This window comes from Oncorhynchus kisutch, unplaced genomic scaffold (genome assembly GCF_002021735.2).
Source record: "Oncorhynchus kisutch isolate 150728-3 unplaced genomic scaffold, Okis_V2 Okis06b-Okis10b_hom, whole genome shotgun sequence".
In the NCBI taxonomy this organism is placed as follows: Eukaryota; Metazoa; Chordata; class Actinopteri; order Salmoniformes; family Salmonidae; genus Oncorhynchus; species Oncorhynchus kisutch.
In genome coordinates, this window is record NW_022261983.1 from 20,275,629 (window position 1) to 20,286,772 (window position 11,144).

Below are 11,144 nucleotides of genomic sequence, written 5' to 3' on the forward strand. Positions count from 1 at the left end.
ACACCTATAACCCCCCCCCCTCCTCTACTACAGACACCTATAACCCTCCTCCTCCTCTACTACAGACACCTATAACCCTCCTCCTCCTCCTCTACTACAGACACCTATAACCCCCCCTCCTCCTCTACTACAGACACCTATAACCCCCCTCCTCTACTACAGACACCTATAACCCTCCTCCTCCTCCTCCTCTACTACAGACACCTATAACCCCCCCTCCTCCTCTACTACAGACACCTATAACCCCCCCTCCTCTACTACAGACACCTATAACCCTCCTCCTCCTCTACTACAGACACCTATAACCCCCCCCCTCCTCTACTACAGACACCTATAACCCTCCTCCTCCTCTACTACAGACACCTATAACCCTCCTCCTCCTCCTCTACTACAGACACCTAATAACCCACCCTCCTCCTCTACTACAGACACCTATAACCCTCCTCCTTCCTCTACTACAGACACCTATAACCCCCCTCCTCCTCACTACAGACACCTATAACCCTCCTCCTCCTCCTCTACTACAGACACCTATAACCCTCCCCCTCCTCCTCTACTACAGACACCTATAACCTCCTCCTCTACTACAGACACCTAAACCCCCCTCCTCCTCCTCTACTACAGACACCTATAACCCTCCTCCTCCTCTACTACAGACACCTATAACCCCCCCTCCTCTACTACAGACACCTATAACCCTCCTCCTCCTCCTCCTCTACTACAGACACCTATAACCCCCCCCTCCTCTACTACAGACAACCCTATAACCCTCCTCCTCCTCCTCCTCTACTACAGACACCTATAACCCCCCCTCCTCTACTACAGACACCTATAACCCTCCTCCTCCTCCTCTACTACAGACACCTATAACCCCCCTCCTCCTCCTCTACTACAGACAACCTATAACCCACCCCCCTCCTCCTCCTCTACGACAGACCCCTATAACCCCCCTCCTCCTCCTCTACTACAGACACCTATAACCCCCCTCCTCCTCTACTAACAGACACCTATAACCCCCCTCCTCCTCTACTACAGACACCTATAACCCTCCTCCTCCTCTACTACAGACACCTATAACCCCCCTCCTCCTCCTCTACTACAGACACCTATAACCCCCCTCCTCCTCCTCTACTACAGACACCTATAACCCCCCTCCTCCTCTACTACAGACACCTATAACCCTCCTCCTCTACTACAGACACCTATAACCCTCCTCCTCTACTACAGACACCTATAACCCTCCTCCTCCTCTACTACAGACACCTATAACCCTCCTCCTCCTCCTACAGACACCTATAACCCCCCTCCTCCTCCTCTACTACAGACACCTATAACCCCCCTCTACTACAGACACCTATAACCCCCCCTCCTCCTCCTCTACTACAGACACCTATAACCCCTCCTCCTCCTACAGACACCTATAACCCCCCTCCTCCTCCTACAGACACCTATAACCCTCCTCCTCTACTACAGACACCTATAACCCTCCTCCTCTACTACAGACACCTATAACCCTCCTCCTCCTCCTACAGACACCTATAACCCTCCTCCTCTACTACAGACACCTATAACCCCCCTCCTCCTCTACTACAGACACCTATAACCCCCCCTCCTCCTCCTACTACAGACACCTATAACCCTCCTCCTCCTCCTACAGACACCTATAACCCCCCTCCTCCTACAGACACCTATAACCCTCCTCCTCCTCCTACAGACACCTATAACCCCTCCTCCTCCTACAGACACCTATAACCCCCCTCCTCCTCCTACTACAGACACCTATAACCCCCCTCCTCCTCCTCCTACAGACACCTATAACCCTCCTCCTCCTCCTACAGACACCTATAACCCCCCTCCTCTACAGACCCCTTCTCGTCCTCTTCCAGACTGTTATCTAGTACCAGGTGTCTCCAGACAGTTAATAGACTGAGATGTGATCATGGCAGAACGAACCCTGCTAGCTGTTGCTTTCTACTCTTTAGGTTTGTTTCGTTTCGGGGGGTGCTGACCTCTGACCCATTGACCTTGCTACTGTTCCAGAGATATTTTGATTAAAGCATAATGTTGTTCTGAGTACTGTTTCTGCTCAATAAACATTTTAGTTTTCACATTCTGGTCCTGTCTGGTGGTTCCATACACTTAACTTATCTTAGCTTAAGGTCGTCCATCGTATCACAGACCTTTATACTCTTAGCTTAAGGTCGTCCATCGTATCACAGACCTTTATACTCTTATCTTAAGGTAGTCCATCGTATCACAGACCTTTATACTCTTATCTTAAGGTCGTCCATCGTATCACAGACCTTTATACTCTTATCTTAAGGTCGTCCATCGTATCACAGACCTTTATACTCTTAGCTTAAGGTCGTCCATCGTATCACAGACCTTTATACTCTTATCTTAAGGTCGTCCATCGTATCAGAGACCTTTTATACTCTTATCTTAAGGTAGTCCATCGTATCCCATGACGACTTCCACTACTGCTTGTTCGCTGATGACTGTATAATCCGATGTGGGATGCACACTGTCTGACACAGACAGAGCACACCAAGGCCACAGACAGAGCACACCAAGGCCACAGACAGAGCACACCAAGGCCACGGACAGAGCACACCAAGGCCACAGACAGAGCACACCAAGGCCACAGACAGAGCACACCAAGGCCACGGACAGAGCACACCAAGGCCACAGACAGAGCACACCAAGGCCACAGACAGAGCACACCAAGGCCACGGACAGAGCACACCAAGGCCACGGACAGAGCACACCAAGGCAACGGACAGAGCACACCAAGGCCACAGACAGAGCACACCAAGATCACAGACAGAGCACACCAAGGCCACGGACAGAGCACACCAAGGCCACGGACAGAGCACACAGAGGCCACAGACAGAGCACACTGTCTGCCACAGACAGAGCACACCAAGGCCACAGACAGAGCACACCAAGGCCACAGACAGCACACTGTCTGACACAGACAGAGCACACCAAGGCCACAGACAGAGCACACCGAGGCCACAGACAGAGCACACCGAGGCCACGGACAGAGCACACCGAGGCCACAGACAGAGCACACCAAGGCCGCAGAGAGAGCACACCGAGGCCACGGACAGAGCACACCGAGGCCACAGACAGAGCACACCAAGGCCACAGACAGAGCACACCAAGGCCACAGACAGAGCACACCAAGGCCACAGACAGAGCACACCAAGGCCACAGACAGAGCACACCAAGGCCACAGACAGAGCACACCAGGCCACGGACAGAGCACACCAAGGCCACAGACAGAGCACACCAAGGCCACGGACGGAGCACACCAAGGCCGCAGAGAGAGCACACCAAGGCCACGGACGATATGACGACTGGGATGGTCACCAGGATGTTGTGCTTCGTTGGGAGCTCGTCCAGGACTGATTCGTCATCTCAGGAGGTTTCAAATTGTCCCCCACCCCTCTAGGTTTGGTGTTGTATGAGGTTGGACCCACAACTGAGGAGACCGAGAGAGCCACCTGGGCTGTGGGTGGTCTTCAGGGCATCATATCTGTCCTCACAAGATTGGTTTTTGTTATGTTTCGGAGATGCATCATTAATTTTGTATAGAGAGATCTGTGTCTCCTTCCTCTGCTCTGGTCTCTCGTCTGGACCTCAGATGTGGGGTTGTTGATCTGAGGCTTTGTGTACCTTGTGTGTTTCCAGTCCAGTAGGGTGGAGTTTTCCTCTAACCGGTCCTGAGGTTTACTACTGCTGCAGCCGACGGAGGGCTGACTCAGAGACTGATGTGGTTCTGTAGGTCTATTACTGCTTATCACACACACACACACACACACACACACACACACACACACACAGTCTATTGTGGTTCTGCACCACATCAGAGCAGCCTGACCCTCCCAGTCTGTTGTGGTGTAGCAGCCTGACCCTCCCAGTCTGTTGTGGTGTAGGGCAGCCTGACCCTCCCAGTCATGTAGTGCAGCCTGACCCTCCCAGTCTGTTGTGGTGTAGGGCAGCCTGACCCTCCCAGTCTGTAGTGGTGTAGAGCAACCTGACCCTCCCAGTCTGTTGTGGTGTAGCAGCCTGACCCTCCCAGTCTGTTGTGGTGTAGAGCAGCCTGACCCTCCCAGTCTGTTGTGGTGTAGAGCAGCCTGACCCTCCCAGTCTGTTGTGGTGTAGCAGCCTGACCCTCCCAGTCTGTTGTGGTGTAGAGCAGTCTGACCCTCCCAGTCTGTTGTGGTGGAGCAGCCTGACCCTCCCAGTCTGTAGTGGTGCAGATCAGCCTGACCCTCCCAGTCTGTTGTGGTGTAGCAGCCTGACCCTCCCAGTCTGTTGTGGTGTAGAGCAGTCTGACCCTCCCAGTCTGTTGTGGTGGAGCAGCCTGACCCTCCCAGTCTGTAGTGGTGCAGATCAGCCTGACCCTCCCAGTCTGTTGTGGTGTAGAGCAGCCTGACCCTCCCAGTCTGTTGTGGTGTAGAGCAGCCTGACCCTCCCAGTCTGTAGTGGTGTAGAGCAGCCTGACCCTCCCAGTCTGTTGTGGTGTAGAGCAGCCTGACCCTCCCAGTCTGTAGTGGTGGAGCAGCCTGACCCTCCCAGTCTGTTGTGGTGGAGCAGCCTGACCCTCCCAGTCTGTAGTGGTGTAGCAGCCTGACCCTCCCAGTCTGTTGTGGTGTAGAGCAGCCTGACCCTCCCAGTCTGTAGTGGTGGAGCAGCCTGACCCTCCCAGTCTGTAGTGGTGGAGCAGCCTGACCCTCCCAGTCTGTAGTGGTGGAGCAGCCTGACCCTCCCAGTCTGTTCTGGTGTAGAGCAGCCTGACCCTCCCAGTCTGTAGTGGTGTAGAGCAGCCTGACCCTCCCAGTCTGTTGTGTTGTAGAGCAGCCTGACCCTCCAGTCTGTTGTGGTGTGTAGAGCAGCCTGACCCTCCCAGTCTGTAGTGGTGGAGCAGCCTAACCCTCCCAGTCTGTAGTGGTGTGTAGCAGCCTGACCCTCCCAGTCTGTTGTGGTGTAGAGCAGCCTGACCTCCCAGTCTGTAGTGGTGTAGAGCAGCCTGACCCTCCCAGTCTGTAGTGGTGTAGCAGCCTGACCCTCCCAGTCTGTAGTGGTGCACTCTCTGTAGAGTCTCCTCTCTCTCCTCTACCTTTCACCCTCTCTCTCCTCTACCTTTCACCCTCTCTCTCCTCTACCTTTCACCCCTCTCTCTCCTCTACCATCTACCTTTCACCCTCTCTCTCCTCTACCCTCTACCTTTCACCCTCTCTCTCCTCTTACCCTCTACCTTTCACCCTCTCTCTCCTCTACCCTCTACATTTCACCCTCTCTCTCCTCTACCCTCTACATTTCACCCTCTCTCTCCTCTACCCTCTACAATTTTTTCACCCTCTGGCTCCTCTACCCATCTACATTTCACCCTCTCTCTTCTCCTCTAACCCTCTACCCTTCCACACCCTCCTCTCCATCTACCTTTCACCCTCTCTCTCTCCTCTACCTTTCACCTCTCTCTTCTCCTCTACTCCCCTCTACCTTTCACCACCCTCTCTCCCTCTACTCCCCTCTACCTTTCACCCTCTCTCTAACCTTTCACCTCTACTACCTTCCACCCTCTCTCTCTCTCCTCTACGCTCTATACCTTCCGACCCTCTCTCTCCTCTACCCTCTGCCCTTCCACCCTCCTCTATCTCCTCTCTCCTCCTACCCTCTACCTTCACCCTCTCTCTCCTCTACCTTTCACCCTCTCTCCTCTACCCTCTACCTTTCACCCTCTCATCTCTCCTCTACCCTCTACCTTTACCCTCTCTCTCTCCTTCTACCCTTCACCCCTCCTCTCTCCTCTCTCCTCTACCCTTCACCCTCTCTCTCTACTACCCTCTACCTTCCACTCTCTCTCTCCTCTAACCCTCTGCCTTCCACCCTCTCCTCTCTCTCTCTCCTCGACCTTTCACCCTCTCTCTCCTCTACCTTTCACCCTCTCTCTCTCCTCTACCGTCTACCTTTCACCCTCTCTCTCCTCTACTGTCTACCTTTCACCCTCTCTCTCCTCTACCTTCCACTCTCTCTCTCCTCTCTCCTCTACCCTTCACCCCTCTCTCCTCTCTCCTCTACCCTTCACCCCCTCTCTCCTCTACCCTTCACCCCCTTTCTCCTCTCTCCTCTACCCTTCACCCCCTCTCTCCTCTCTCCTCTACCTTTCACCCTCTCTCTCCTCTACCTTTCACTCTCTCTCTCCTCTACCCTCTACCTTCCACTCTCTCCTCTCTCCTCTACCTTCCACCCTCTCTCTCCTCTACCCTCTACCTTCCACCCCCTCTCTCTCCTCTCTCCTCTACCTTTCACCCCCTGGGCTAGCTTGTGTTCATGTAGGAACTTGCTCTGCGTTCCCCCAGGTCCCCTCCCCTCCCCTCCCCTCCCAGCGTGTTCATTTATCCACTGTGTTTTACAGCTGTGACCTCTGAGACTGGTGTGACCCCGTTGTGTGTTTGTGTCCTGTCTGTCTCTTATTGTAAAATCTGTCATATTCATTCAATCTTTTTTCAAGAGAGAGCCTGTTTACTGACTGACCAACAAACTGCATAGACTGGCTACCACAGGGGTTTACAGTGTGTGTTTACTACCACGGGGTTTACAGTGTGTGTTTACTACCACAGGGTTTACAGTGTGTGTTTACTACCACGGGGTTTACAGTGTGTGTTTACTACCACGGGGTTACAGTGTGTGTTTACTACCACGGGGTTTACAGTGTGTGTTTACTACCACGGGGGTTTACAGTGTGTGTTTACTACCACGGGGTTTACAGTGTGTGTTTGTGTACTTGCATACTTGTGTTTGTGTCAGACATTTTGTGATTGAGTACAAGAGGAAGGGGGGGAGAGAGGAGGTCAGGGAGGGGGGAGAAAGGAGGTCAGAGAGGGGGGAGAGAGGAGGTCAGGGAGGGGGAGAGAGGAGGTCAATCGCAAAATGTCTGACACAAACACAAGTATGCAAGTACACAAACCCGAAAAGGTCGCTGACTCTGAAAAATATGGTGTGTGTCCTTGATTAAGGAGCTGAACATAATTGCTCATGTAAGTTGCTCTGGTTAAGAGTGAATGACCGAAATGTCAAATGGAAAGAGAAGATGAGGGTTGTTGACCAGAGCAGTATATCATTCTGTTCAGACCAGAGCAGTATATCATTATGTTCAGACCAGAGCAGTATATCATTCTGTTCAGACCAGAGCAGTATATCATTCTGTTCAGACCAGAGCAGTATATCATTCTGTTCAGACCAGAGCAGTATATCATTCTGTTCAGACCAGAGCAGTAGATCATTCTGTTCAGACCAGAGCAGTAGATCATTCTGTTCAGACCAGAGCAGTAGATCATTCTGTTCAGGCTGTTCAGACCAGAGCTGTATATCATTCTGTTCTATCAGGCTGTTCAGACCAGATCAGTATATCATTCTGTTCAGACCAGAGCAGTATATCATTCTGTTCAGACCAGAGCAGTATATAATTCTGTTCAGACCAGAGCAGTATATCATTCTGTTCAGACCAGAGCAGTATATCATTCTGTTCAGACCAGAGCAGTATATCATTCTGTTCAGACCAGAGCAGTATATCATTCTGTTCTATCAGGCTGTTCAGACCAGAGCAGTATATCATTCTGTTCTATCAGGCTGTTCAGACCAGAGCAGTATATCATTCTGTTCTATCAGCCTGTTCAGTCCAGAGCAGTATATCATTCTGTTTCAGGCTGTTCAGACCAGAGCAGTATATCATTCTGTTCAGACCAGAGCAGTATATCATTCTGTTCAGACCAGAGCAGTATATCATTCTGTTCAGACCAGAGCAGTATATCATTCTGTTCAGACCAGAGCAGCATATCATTCTGTTCAGACCAGAGCAGTATATCATTCTGTTCAGACCAGAGCAGTATATCATTCTGTTCAGACCAGAGCAGTATATCATTCTGTTCAGACCAGAGCTGTATATCATTCTGTTCTATCAGGCTGTTCAGACCAGAGCAGTATATCATTCTGTTCAGACCAGAGCAGTATATCATTCTGTTCAGACCAGAGCAGTATATCATTCTGTTCAGACCAGAGCAGTATATCATTCTGTTCAGACCAGAGCAGTATATCATTCTGTTCAGACCAGAGCAGTATATCATTCTGTTCTATCAGGCTGTTCAGACCAGAGCAGTATATCATTCTGTTCAGACCAGAGCAGTATATCATTCTGTTCAGACCAGAGCAGCATATCATTCTGTTCAGACCAGAGCAGTATATCATTCTGTTTCAGGCTGTTCAGACCAGAACAGTATATCATTCTGTTCAGACCAGAGCAGTATATCATTCTGTTTCAGGCTGTTCAGACCAGAGCAGTATATCATTCTGTTTCAGGCTGTTCAGACCAGAGCAGTATATCATTATGTTCAGACCAGAGCAGTATATCATTCTGTTTCAGGCTGTTCAGACCAGAGCAGTATATCATTCTGTTTCAGGCTGTTCAGACCAGAGCAGTGTATCATTCTGTTCTATCAGGCTGTTCAGACCAGAGCAGTATATAATTCTGTTCTATCAGGCTGTTCAGACCAGAGCAGTATATATCATTCTGTTCAGACCAGAGCAGTATATCATTCTGTTCTATCAGGCTGTTCAGACCAGAGCAGTATATCATTCTGTTCAGACCAGAGCAGTATATCATTCTGTTCAGACCAGAGCAGTATATCATTCTGTTCAGACCAGAGCAGTATATCATTCTGTTCAGACCAGAGCAGTATATCATTCTGTTCAGACCAGAGCAGTATATCATTCTGTTCAGACCAGAGCAGTATATCATTCTGTTCAGACCAGAGCAGTATATCATTCTGTTCAGACCAGAGCAGTATATCATTCTGTTCAGACCAGAGCAGTATATCATTCTGTTCAGACCAGAGCAGTATATCATTCTGTTCAGACCAGAGCAGTATATAATTCTGTTCTATCAGGCTGTTCAGACCAGAGCAGTATATCATTCTGTTCAGACCAGAGCAGTATATCATTCTGTTCTATCAGGCTGTTCAGACCAGAGCAGTATATCATTCTGTTCAGACCAGAGCAGTATATCATTCTGTTCAGACCAGAGCAGTATATCATTCTGTTCAGACCAGAGCAGTATATCATTCTGTTCAGACCAGAGCAGTATATCATTCTGTTCAGACCAGAGCAGTATATCATTCTGTTCAGACCAGAGCAGTATATCATTCTGTTCAGACCAGAGCAGTATATCATTCTGTTCAGACCAGAGCAGTATATCATTCTGTTCAGACCAGAGCAGTATATCATTCTGTTCAGACCAGAGCAGTATATCATTCTGTTCTATCAGGCTGTTCAGACCAGAGCAGTAGATCATTCTGTTTCAGGCTGTTCAGAGCAGTATATCATTCTGTTCAGACCAGAGCAGTATATCATTCTGTTTCAGGCTGTTCAGACCAGAGCAGTATATCATTCTGTTCAGACCAGAGCAGCATATCATTCTGTTCAGACCAGAGCAGCATATCATTCTGTTCAGACCAGAGCAGTATATCATTCTGTTCAGACCAGAGCAGTATATCATTCTGTTCAGACCAGAGCAGTATATCATTCTGTTCAGACCAGAGCAGTATATCATTCTGTTCTATCAGGCTGTTCAGAGCAGTAGATCATTCTGTTTCAGGCTGTTCAGAGCAGTATATCATTCTGTTCAGACCAGAGCAGTATATCATTCTGTTTCAGGCTGTTCAGACCAGAGCAGTATATCATTCTGTTCAGACCAGAGAAGCATATCATTCTGTTCAGACCAGAGCAGTATATCATTCTGTTCAGACCAGAGCAGCATATCATTCTGTTCAGACCAGAGCAGCATATCATTCTGTTCAGACCAGAGCAGTATATCATTCTGTTCTATCAGGCTGTTCAGACCAGAGCAGTAGATCATTCTGTTCAGACCAGAGCAGTATATCATTCTGTTTCAGGCTGTTCAGAGCAGTATATCATTCTGTTCAGGCTGTTCAGACCAGAGCAGTATATCATTCTGTTCAGACCAGAGCAGTATATCATTCTGTTTCAGGCTGTTCAGACCAGAGCAGTATATCATTCTGTTTCAGGCTGTTCAGACCAGAACAGTGTATCATTCTGTTCTATCAGGCTGTTCAGACCAGAGCAGTATATCATTCTGTTCTATCAGGCTGTTCAGACCAGAGCAGTATATCATTCTGTTCAGACCAGAGCAGTATATCATTCTGTTCTATCAGGCTGTTCAGACCAGAGCAGTATATCATTCTGTTCAGACCAGAGCAGTATATCATTCTGTTCAGACCAGAGCAGTATATCATTCTGTTCAGACCAGAGCAGTATATCATTCTGTTCTATCAGGCTGTTCAGACCAGAGCAGTATATCATTCTGTTCTATCAGCCTGTTCAGTCCAGAGCAGTATATCATTCTGTTTCAGGCTGTTCAGACCAGAGCAGTATATCATTCTGTTCAGACCAGAGCAGTATATCATTCTATCAGGCTGTTCAGACCAGAGCAGTAGATCATTCTGTTTCAGGCTGTTCAGAGCAGTATATCATTCTGTTCAGACCAGAGCAGTATATCATTCTGTTTCAGGCTGTTCAGACCAGAGCAGTATATCATTCTGTTCAGACCAGAGCAGTATATCATTCTGTTCTATCAGGCTGTTCAGACCAGAGCAGTATATCATTCTGTTTCAGGCTGTTCAGACCAGAGCAGTATATCATTCTGTTTCAGGCTGTTCAGACCAGAGCAGTATATCATTCTGTTTCAGGCTGTTCAGACCAGAGCAGTATATCATTCTGTTTCAGGCTGTTCAGACCAGAGCAGTATATCATTCTGTTTCAGGCTGTTCAGACCAGAGCAGTATATCATTCTGTTTCAGGCTGTTCAGACCAGAGCAGTTATATCATTCTGTTTCAGGCTGTTCAGACCAGAGCAGTATATCATTCTGTTTCAGGCTGTTCAGACCAGAGCAGTATATCATTCTGTTTCAGGCTGTTCAGACCAGAGCAGTATATCATTCTGTTTCAGGCTGTTCAGACCAGAGCAGTATATCATTCTGTTCTATCAGGCTGTTCAGAGCAGAGCAGTATATCATTCTGTTCAGGCTGTTCAGACCAGAGCAGTATATCATTCTGTTTCA